Source organism: Nerophis lumbriciformis, linkage group LG06 (genome assembly GCF_033978685.3).
Source record: "Nerophis lumbriciformis linkage group LG06, RoL_Nlum_v2.1, whole genome shotgun sequence".
Lineage (NCBI taxonomy): Eukaryota > Metazoa > Chordata > Actinopteri > Syngnathiformes > Syngnathidae > Nerophis > Nerophis lumbriciformis.
The window spans coordinates 21,040,140-21,051,181 of record NC_084553.2 but is presented as its reverse complement, the minus strand read 5'-3'; positions in this window follow the sequence as shown (position 1 = coordinate 21,051,181).

Sequence of the window (11,042 nt, the reverse complement as noted above, 5' to 3'; positions counted from 1 at the left end):
AGCAACAGCAGAAGAGAAAGTGAAACACATACAAATAGACGGAGTAGACATTGACAGGGTAAAATAAAATTATATTTCTGAGTCTAACAATGTATGATAAAATGAAGTGGAAATCCTATATAAAAATATACAACATAATGTGTGTGGTGAGAAATACTTCAGTAATGATCAAAGCTTAGTATGTTCTGGACCAAAAATCACTTCATATTCTATATTGCTCACTGGAGTTACCATATCCTAGTTATTGTGTAGAAATGTGGAAAAATCTGAATGCTTAGAGAGAGGAGCTTCAGAATTGAAGGTAAGAAAAATGATTTCATCTCATTAGCAATGTGTTGTTATGCACTAACGTGTGACTGTTGATGAAAAAGGTGCTTATTGTAAAGCTGTACGATTACAATTTCATTGTCAGGCTACTGTGTGTCCTTAAAATGCTGATTTCTGCTGTAATTTTTTTGTGTCAATATAGCTTTTTACTTTTTTTAAGTGAACACCTAGATATATACATGCTTAGTAAATGAAAATATTTACTTCTACATATAAGTCCAGGAAAAGTTTTTTTCTGTACAGCCCTTTAAATGTCCTATATTTCAACAACATTGATTGGAGACAGAAGACTGAGCTTCAGGCCAAGCCGGTTTCATCTTCATGCCTTGAATATTCTATTGCTACAAAGAATTTTACAATAAATGTGACAGACAATGTTTTTGTTCCAACACCGCATTTAGAAAATAAAAATAAAAGCAACAATGGGAGATGCAGAGGTTTTCAGTATGTGCAACGTTTGGTGGACACAAGTGTGCAATAACCGCATAGAGGGATTATCTAAAAGCTGGCAAAACACTCACAGATCTGCTCGACAAAAAACACACTAAAAGGTGAAAACTGGATGCACATTAAAACAGTTGGGAAGTTCTCATAGAGTACTGCATCTATATTTGATTACAATTCCAAATGATCCAAAATTGTGCCTATTCCTATACTAGACTTTTCACTGGAGTGGGGCTGCCATAAATAGAAATACATTCTTGTACCCCTTTGTTTATTTAAAGATCAGCCAATTTAAAGTACATAAGGTTTATAACGTTAACATATCATTTGTTGCCATGTTTTAACTAGTCCTTTGGTTAAACACTGGCCCTGTAGTAATAAAATATGCACTGTATCAACTCAAGTAATACTTATGAAGAGTAATTGTGTGATTGAGTCTTTGTTAGGATCTGAAGGGTGTGCCTAGAGTTGAGGGAAGGGGGAGGAAAAGGGGGGGTTCTGCCATCTGCCACCAAAAAGCTTTTGTTGTGGAGGGGTGATGGGACATATACTGACGTTGCACCTACTGTTGCTTTAATCAAGTAAAAGTGTCCTAGCACCATGAGTAGAACACGTTTAGGATAATAATAACGATAATGGATTAGATTTATAGCGCTTTTCTAGACACTCAAAGCTCTTTACAGTGAGACCTGTGAACCCATAATTATTGCACTCTACTTTCTCACCTTGGTGGTGGTAGGCTACATTTGTAACCACAGCTGCCCTAGGGTAGAATGATGGAAATGTAGCTGCCAATTTGTTCCTGTACGGCCGCCAAACAAATCAAATCAAATCAAATCAACTTTATTTATAAAGCACATTTAAAATTTACCACAGGGGTAGCCAAAGTGCTGTACAATGGGCAGGTTAAAAGATAATACGAGTACCGAGCAAACACAACACAACACAAACAGAACACGATAAAAAATAAATAAATAAAATAGAATAAATAAAAAACATAAAAACAGGTTCACAGCTGGTGTATTATGGGGCGCCATTGATTTGATTTGATTTGATTTGAATTCCCGCCACCTGCAAACAGTCCCTCGCATTCACACACCGGTGTGAGTGGCACTGGGAGCAAGGTAGGTTAAGTGTAGAGAGGTCCGATAATGGCTTTTTTGCCGATATCCGATATTCCGATATTGTCCAACTCTTAATTACCGATTCCGATATCAACCGATACCAATATATACAGTCGTGGAATTAACACATTATTATGCCTAATTTTGTTGTGATGCCCCGCTGGATGCATTAAACAATGTAACAAGGTTTTCCAAAATAAATCAACTCAAGTTATGGAAAAAACATGCCAACATGGCACTGCCATATTTATTATTGAAGTCACAAAGTGCATTATTTTTTTTAACATGCCTCAAAACAGCAGCTTTGAATTTGGGACATGCTCTCCCTAATAGAGCATGAGGAGGTTGAGGTGGGGGGGGGGGAGAGTTAGTGCTGCAAGGTATTCTGGGTATTTGTTCTGTTGTGTTTAAGTTGTGGTACTGTGCGGATGTTCTCCCGAAATGTGTTTGTCATTTTTGCTTGGTGTGGGTTCACGGTGTGGCGCATATTTGTAACAGTGTTAAAGTTGTTTCTACGGCCACCCTCAGTGTGACCTGTATGGCTGTTGACCAAGTATGCTTGCATTCACTTGTGTGTGTGACAAGCCGTAGCTATTATGTGATTGGGCCGGAACGCAAAGGCAGTGCCTTTAATTAGCGCTCTTTACATCTCCCTACGTCCATGTACACAGCGGCGTTTAAAAAAGTCATAAATGTTACTTTTTGAAACCGATACCGATAATTTTGAAACCGATACCGATAATTTCCGATATTATATTTTAAAACATTTATCGGCCAATAATATCGGCAGTCCGATATTATCGGACATCCCTAGATAAGTGTCAACAATGCCTGTGACTAGGATGGCATACGTGCAATTCGAAACAGGAGCCCTCAAGCTGCTGGAAGGCCATTCTACCATCTGAGCCACGCCACCGGATCAAACATTTATAACTCTAACACACACGACTTGAAATTAATCAAGTCATTTTTAGATAGGTACTTAATTCATCTCCAAAGAGAAATTTACATGTCTACTTTTACTAATAGAACAACCTGCATGCGTTCAGCAGAAAGACATAGATGTCATTGTGACAATCTGTCACGTCAGGTGTCACATGTTCTTTTTCCATTTGTGTTTATCAGCGCTCTTATTTTAGTTCCACTTCCTGTTTGTCTCTCTGTGCGCTTTTCCCCCCTCACCTGTCGCCGGCCACACCTGGTCATGGTTGCTAATCAGATGGCTTCTATAAATGTTTCTCAATTCGGGGGCTGCATCCTTCCAAGGACCCGGCCCATGCGGTCGACAAAGTGTGGGTCCTGGCGAGAGTCCTCCAGCAGCAGCTGGAGAGATATGAATTGGGGCGGTATAACCTATGGGACACTTCCTGTTTAAGTCTGTTGTCCCCGCCCTTACATTTACATTACGTAGCTGCTGCGCAGTCGCGCCAGGATGAATAATGACAAACTAAAGAGAAGAATGTCAAATGGTCCCTGGTGCTTTACCTTATTTTAGAGGAAGTGGCTTATAGCTACCGGCACCGCCGCAGTCTGATTTTCCTGCGGTTCGAGCCGAACGATCATGAGAGATGGTTGCCTTTAAGATGCGTCACTTGTTGACAAGCATTCTCAATCTATTATTCCTATTTATTAGTTTATTATGTACTTATTTTTATGCTTGTGAATGCTTGTTGTAGTAGGACATGTACCTTTAAAAACACAGACAATCCAGATGATGTCCCAGAAAGACTCCTCGCGGTTTATCCATACAGCAACACCACACAATCCTTTTTAGCAGTTACTTTTTTCATATGTCATTCACAATTGATGTACTTTTCTAATCGTGTCAATTTGCTTGCGTTTTAGCCAGTAATAATAAATAAATATTGGGATAGCATAATATTATTATTACCATATAATTATTTGCAATGAAGGCAGAGGAAATCAATCACAACAACTACAGTTTCAGTACATGGCTTTATTAATTTATATAGAGTATAAAAAATACTTTGTTTTTAAATGATCATCCAAACTGGCATGTACAGTACGTGTTTTGTGTGATTTCTTTTTCCTCTTTTGTTGTCCAAGTTTTCTTTGATTATTCGGCACAGCAAAATAAAGCAAAAAACAATCAGAAAAGTTAAACACAAGTTAAAAAAAATCATTAATAGAAGTAAACATTTTCAAAAAACATGCAAATGTACACACAAAAACCAGCAATAACTGATATCGGTACATTGATGCACACATTTACAATACTTCATTATCGCAGCCACATATTATTGGAACATACTTGAGTCAACTTCTTGCGGTCTAAAAAAGTAAATTAAAAGATGTCAGGCTTTATTTCCAACGTTAAAAAAAGCTACGGTCACCAAGCTTTCTGCAATGGCCGGTTCATCTGATGCTTCCAAATAGGCTGCAAGAGGGTTCACTTCATGCATTGTTCTCAGCACCTGGGTGCATTTGTTCAATAGCAAATTGAATTAAACAGAGTAAACACTTATCAGCAACGTTCCTTCTAAGGTGTGCGCCTGTGCAATTGCACACTGCTCAAGCGTCCTCTGCGCAAAATCAAATAGAAAAATAAGCGCATAACAATTTTCGACACACGGACACGACAGAGGAAACAGTTTTCGTTATCATTGTTCAAATATTGTAACGTCTGTCGAGACGCTTTGAGGACATGAATTCCATCGATCACTTTACTGAGCAAAACTCTTTATTGTCGGCCATGAACACATCACCAAAACATTAGTAAAAAAAATTATATCTAACAAAACTGGTCATTTTCTGCAGTACAAACCAGACCAAAATCAACTGTGTTATATCAACAGCAGCCGCTCGCTCTTTCTCACTTGCACCAACACATGCACATATGGCACTTAGCCAGTGATGCGCTTACAGCCACACAAAAAGTCGGACAACTCCAACGCCACACATAAAGTGTAATTCCAGGTCGTTACTCTATGATTTACCAATCAAATGTGTGCTTATTTTAGTGTCATTTATTAGGAATCTTAATTTATAAATGTTAATCATGAAATGCTGTTAGTATATTAAATAAATACTAATAAAAATATATGTTTTACAAACAGGAAGTTGCAGGAATGCACACATGATCCCCTGCTTACATCTCATTGTGCAACATGTGAATGATTTAATGGGAACTAAATGCAATGTCTGAAAGGGGTACAAACTATTTCCAAAGCAGGACCTCCACCAATATTTTTTGTTATTGTCATTGTAAGTGGGCCTAAACACTTATATTAGAAAATCATCTCATGAAAATGACTGCTGTCATTTGATTATAATAATAACAGAATGTTGTCTGTCTATCTGTGTTGGCCCTGCGATGAGGTGGGCACTTGTCCAGGGTGTACACCGCCTTCCGCCCGAATGCAGCTGAGATAGGCTCCAGCGACCCCGAAAGGGACAAGCGGTAGAAAATGGATGAATGGATGGAGATTTAAATTGTTATTTAGTCAGGTTTGGGACAGGTGTGCTGCTGGTGTAGCCACAGTGTGCACGTGTGATGTTGCTCACATGGGCTCCACTGAATGCTCAGGGAGTTTTTGGGTTTGCTCACTCACACACATGAAAAATTAGAGGGAACATTGCTTGTCAGGCATCCACTCTTTGTCTCCGTGGGACACACACCAATGTTCTGCCCTGTAACATAAATGTAAGGTAACGTAGTAGAAGTGATTCGATTACTCCCAAAATCGACATGCTTGTTCCTTATTGCAATTCTGACATTTTCTGAAAGTTTAATTAAAATCCACCCATCACATTTTGAGCTTGTTGCTATCTATAGTAACTAACTGCCTAACTAACTGACACAGACAAACCCTGGGGAATACATAAGTTTATTACCGCCGCCTCAAGGTTAAGACATGACACTAGAAAAATAACTCTTCTGATTATATGTGACTTACATTTCACCTTATTTGAACCCATTTGAACTTCTCACCTTTCCAGTGTTTTTCGATATTGTCCAGTCTCAAGCAATGTTCACCTTTCTTAACTCTTAACTTGCCCCGCGGTTAGCAGCATGCTGACGAGCAATACAGCAGCATGTACACGCTGTCAATAATATTGATTGGCTGCGTAACAAAAAAACATGCATCGGTCAAATAAGTACAGGCAAATATTGATATGAAGCCACAGACAACTGCACTCCTGAATGTCCCCAACACACAGCAATACACAAAAGCAGACAAAGGGCTCATCAATGATTTACCTTTTAATTACTTTTCAATCGGGGTTAAATTTGAGATCAGTCTCTTTTTTAAATAGTCTACTTAGAGGTTTCAGTTCAATCTTTTCGCCAATTACAAAAGACAAATTATAAAAAATTTCAGTCCAATAACTGCACAGGGATGGGCAAAGCTAAAACGTATGTAATAGGTTAGCTGGAGACTGTTGACACCAATCACATAATACCGATATTCCGTCATACATCTTAGCCAGTCGGACCTTGGTACTATAGGTATGATGTATTAGCTTGCATTGAATAAAGCTGTGTCTTGCACAAATATAAAACTTATGAACTCTACTTAAAATGTCTGTCCAGTTATCCTCATATAGGGTAATTCCTAAATCCATCCATCCATTACCGCTTCTCCCTTTCGGGGTCGTGGGGGGCGCTGGAGCCTATCTCAGCTGCACACGGGCGGAAGGCGGGGTACACCCTGGACAAGTCACCACCTCATCACAGGGCCAACACAGATAGACAGACAACGTTCACACTCACTTTCACACACTAGGGCCAATTTAGTGTTGCCAATCAGCTTATCCCCAGGTGCATGTCTTTGGAGGTGGGAGGAAGCCGGAGTACCCATAGGGAACCCACGCAGTCACGGGGAGAACATGCAAACTCTACACAGAAAGACCCAGAGATCAGGATCGAACCCAGGACCTTCGTATTGTGAGGCACACACACTAACCCCTGTGCCGTCATGCTGCCCATTCCTAAATCACTGTCCCAAAGTGACCTAATTGAATTCAGAGACTCAGGGCGTAAATGAAAAATTTGATCGTAAATATGTGTTATTGATCCTTTTAAAGTCGGAAATGGTGTCAAAAAAGCATCTAAAACTGTGTCAGTCGGTAAGTTTGGAAACCCGGGAAAAGTATTACAAACAAAACTGCGGATTGAAGATATCTGAAAAAGTATTGATTCGGTAGTAAAAAAGTTGCTGGAAAGAGGCAAAAATATTGTCAATGCATAAATATTGAATGTTGTAGATGTCCAGATTTGACCATCTTACAAAGGCATTATCGACAAGATAGGGAGGGAAAGCATGATTAGCAGTGATGGGTGCAAGACTAGAAATAGTCTGCAAACCAAAATAGCGGATTATGTTTTTTTGTAAAAGCAGAAGTAAAACAGTGGATGGGAGAGTGAACCAGAGCCCTAAGAGATTGTATTACTTATTTCTAAAAAAAATTAGAAAAAAATATTATACTCACTATAAACACACATTGGCAATTTCTGTTCCATCGGAGTAAAAAAAGAGCATTTTCTGTCACCAGTTGCCAGTGATGGGCAAGCTACTTGGAAAATGTAGTAAGCTAAGCTACAAGTTACTCTCGATTAAATGTAGCTAAGCTACAGGGGAAGCTATCCCTGGAGAATTGTAGCACACTACACTACAAGCTACACGGCAAAAGTAGCTTGCTACAACAAAGCTACAATTAACAGCATTTCTATCTATGGGTCCACATGTATAATATCAATGTTAATGTACAGTAACTGAGAGTGTACAAATGTACCCAAAAAGGGTCCATTACTATTAACTGTCTGTCATTTAGCTGGGGACATCCTACAACTACCTCTAGGGGTCCCTGCACCCTACTGTATGTATTTATTTAGTATGCCTTTTCTTTGGCCCACCCCTATAATGTTATTCATATTCTCTACCTACAGTAAAAAATAGCAAACAACAAAAAACAACAACAATGATTTATGTGTTGTATGGGAACAGTTGGTAATGGTTATCTGCAGTAAAACTTTTCATGAACTCAACTCACCTTAATGTGTGTTCTTAAATCTGTGTTGCACGTCTTAGTTGAATATAGCAGTTATGATTTTGATTAAGTTATTATTATGATTAAGCAACTAAAAACTAAGGTTTTGGGAATTGTTTTCTCTAAACACTTACATTTGTCTAAATGTGGCCTAGGACACATTATTGTGGGTTTCCTGGATGTTGTCTTCATCGCTAAAGGGAAAAAAAATCTAATCTGCGGGAGATCATTTCTCTGCCATTTTCAGGTATGTTTCTTTTTCTTTGAGTTGTCAGCTTGAAGCATCCCTTTGTCTCTGACTCCCCTCATCATCCTGGGACATGAGTGCATGTCAGTTATGATTTTGCGTCCTGGTATCAATGACCCGCCTTATCTTTCTTCTGATTGGCCAGTCCGTAATGTTTCATCGTGACCTTAGCCAATTGTGACTTATCCTACGAACACAAACCAATCATCATGGATTTTCTCCGTATGTATGGATGTTCTCCTTTATGTAGGTCGTTGTATTTTCTTCATATTTTTTTTGGGCCTGGATTCACAGTCCATTTTCTCTCTTTGTAGCTTGTAGCTTTGATGTAAGCTACCTAGCTTCATGAGTCTAAAAGTAGCTAAGCTACAGAAAAAGCAACTCGTTAAAAAAGTAGCTAAGCTACCGCCAAGCTACTAGAAAATGTAGTTAAGCTACATGGCCAAGCTACATGCAGCTTGTTACTGCCCATCACTGCCAGTTGCTATGGTGAAATATAGAATCAGCGCTCCATTGTTCATGTCTTTTTTATTGGTGTATTAACTCAGAGTGAACATACTGATTGATTGAACTGATTTCAATCAGCATTTCTGGAATTCGACACTCACTTTCCTATTTTAGGGCAAGTCAACTCAGACTTCAAGTTGAGACTCAAGAGTTTGTTGAACCTCCTATACCTGGAATAATCCCTCAGGTTGGATGCACAAATTTGTTGCATTGCGCAATTGCACATGGGTGTGAAGAAAGTGATTGTGAAGGACAGTGCTGAGAAGAAGCGGATAATTAGTATTAACCTAAAAAAGAAATCATGACCGAAAATCATGTGGTGTAGCTGACATGATGAAAAACTACTGTGGCAGATATTTCTCTCAACCAGTAAACGTCAGATTGGGGCGTGGTTTATTTCAGTGCCATTATGCATTATCCTGTTCGAGCATTAATGGTTAGCAGTTTTGCAATAAAGATGTGTTTGGAACAGCAACGTGTGTTTTCTCAAACCGCCACATTGGCAACTGCTTCGGTACGAGCAAAACACTTTACAATCTGCACCATACTGAAGCAAAATGAGTAAATACCGCTGGCTAAGGTCGTTAAAATAACATTAAACCTTGGACATGTACCTATTAAAATATGTAGAAGCTGCTGATGGTGCGTTTGGCGGGTAAGTCTCTGTAAATACTGTACATTATTATAACATTACTTCATAAAACTAATGGAGTTAGTAGTACATTCTATTGTATTGATATTATGTATTATTTGTTATCAATACTTTTTTTTTTTAATTAAATTTAAAAGCACATTACACCTAATGTTTTTAGGGGTGTCAGAACAGGATGGCATTTTAATTAATGTATATAGGGGATATTAATTTGGTAAATTAGTATTTATTTTGAGTTACGAGCGCCCTCACAGGACAAATTTAAATCATATGTGAACGCTAGGGCTGCGAATCTTTGGGTGTCCCACAATTCGATTCAATATCGATTATTGGGGTCACGATTCGATTATAAATCGATTTTTTTCGATTCAACGCGATTCTCGATTCAAAAACAATATTTTTCCGATTCAAAACGATTCTCTATTCATTCAATACATAGTATTTCAGCAGGATCTACCCCGGTCTGCTGACATGCAAGCAGAGTAGTAGATTTTTGTAAAAAGCTTTTATAATTGTAAAGGACAATGTTTTATCAACTGATTGCAATAACGTAAATTTGTTTTAACTATTAAATGAACCAAAAATATGACTTATTTTATCTTTGTGAAAATATTGGACACAGTGTGTGGTCAAGCTTATGAGATGTGATGCAAGTGTAAGCCACTGTGACACTATTGTTCATTTTTTATTTTTTTTTTATTTTTTATAAATGTCTAATGAGGGATTTTTAATCATTGCTATGTTGAAATGGTTACTAATATTGATATTGTTGTTGATAATATTCATTTTTGTTTCACTACTTTTGGATTGTTCTGTGTCGTGTTTGTGTCTCCTCTCAATTGCTCTGTTTATTGCAGTTCTGAGTGTTTCTGGGTCGGGTTTGGTTTTGGAATTGGATTGCATTGTTATGGTATTGCTGTGTATTGTTTTGTGGGATTGATTAATAAAAAAATTCAATAAAAATAAATAAAAAATAAAAATTTATATCGCGCTTTTCTATTGTTAGATACTCAAAGCGCTCACAGAGAAGTGGGAACTCATCATTCATTCACGCAAATGTATGCATTATCCTGTTATATCACACATTCTATATTGTGTTTTGGAAAAAAGGTTGTCATAAACGTTACTTAATTCATTAAAAAAAAAAATAATACAAAAAAAGTTAAAGTTAAAGTACCAATGATTGTCACACACACACTAGGTGTGGCGAAATTATTCTCTGTATTTGACCCATCACCCTTGATCACCCCCTGGGAGGTGAGGGGAGCAGTGGGCAGCAGCAGCGGTGGCCACACCCGGGAATCGTTTTTGGTGATTTAACCCCCAATTCCAACCCTTGATGCTGAGTGCCAAGCAGGGAGATAATGGGTCCCATTTTTATAGTCTTTGGTATGACTTGGCCGCGGTTTGAACTCACGATCTACCGATCTCAGGGCCGACACTCTAACCACTAGGCCAGTGGTTCTCAACCTTTTTTCAGTGATGTACCCCCTGTGAACATTGTTATAATTCAAGTACCTCCTAATCAGAGCAAAGCATTTTTGGTTGAAAAAAAGAGATAAAGAAGTAAAATACAGCACTATGTCATCAGTTTCTGATTCATTAAATTGTATAACAGTCCAAAATATTGCTCATTTGTTGTGGTCTTTCTTGAACTATTTGGAAACTAAAAAATTGTTGAAAAATAAACAAGTGATTCAATTATAAATAAAGATTTCTACACATAGAA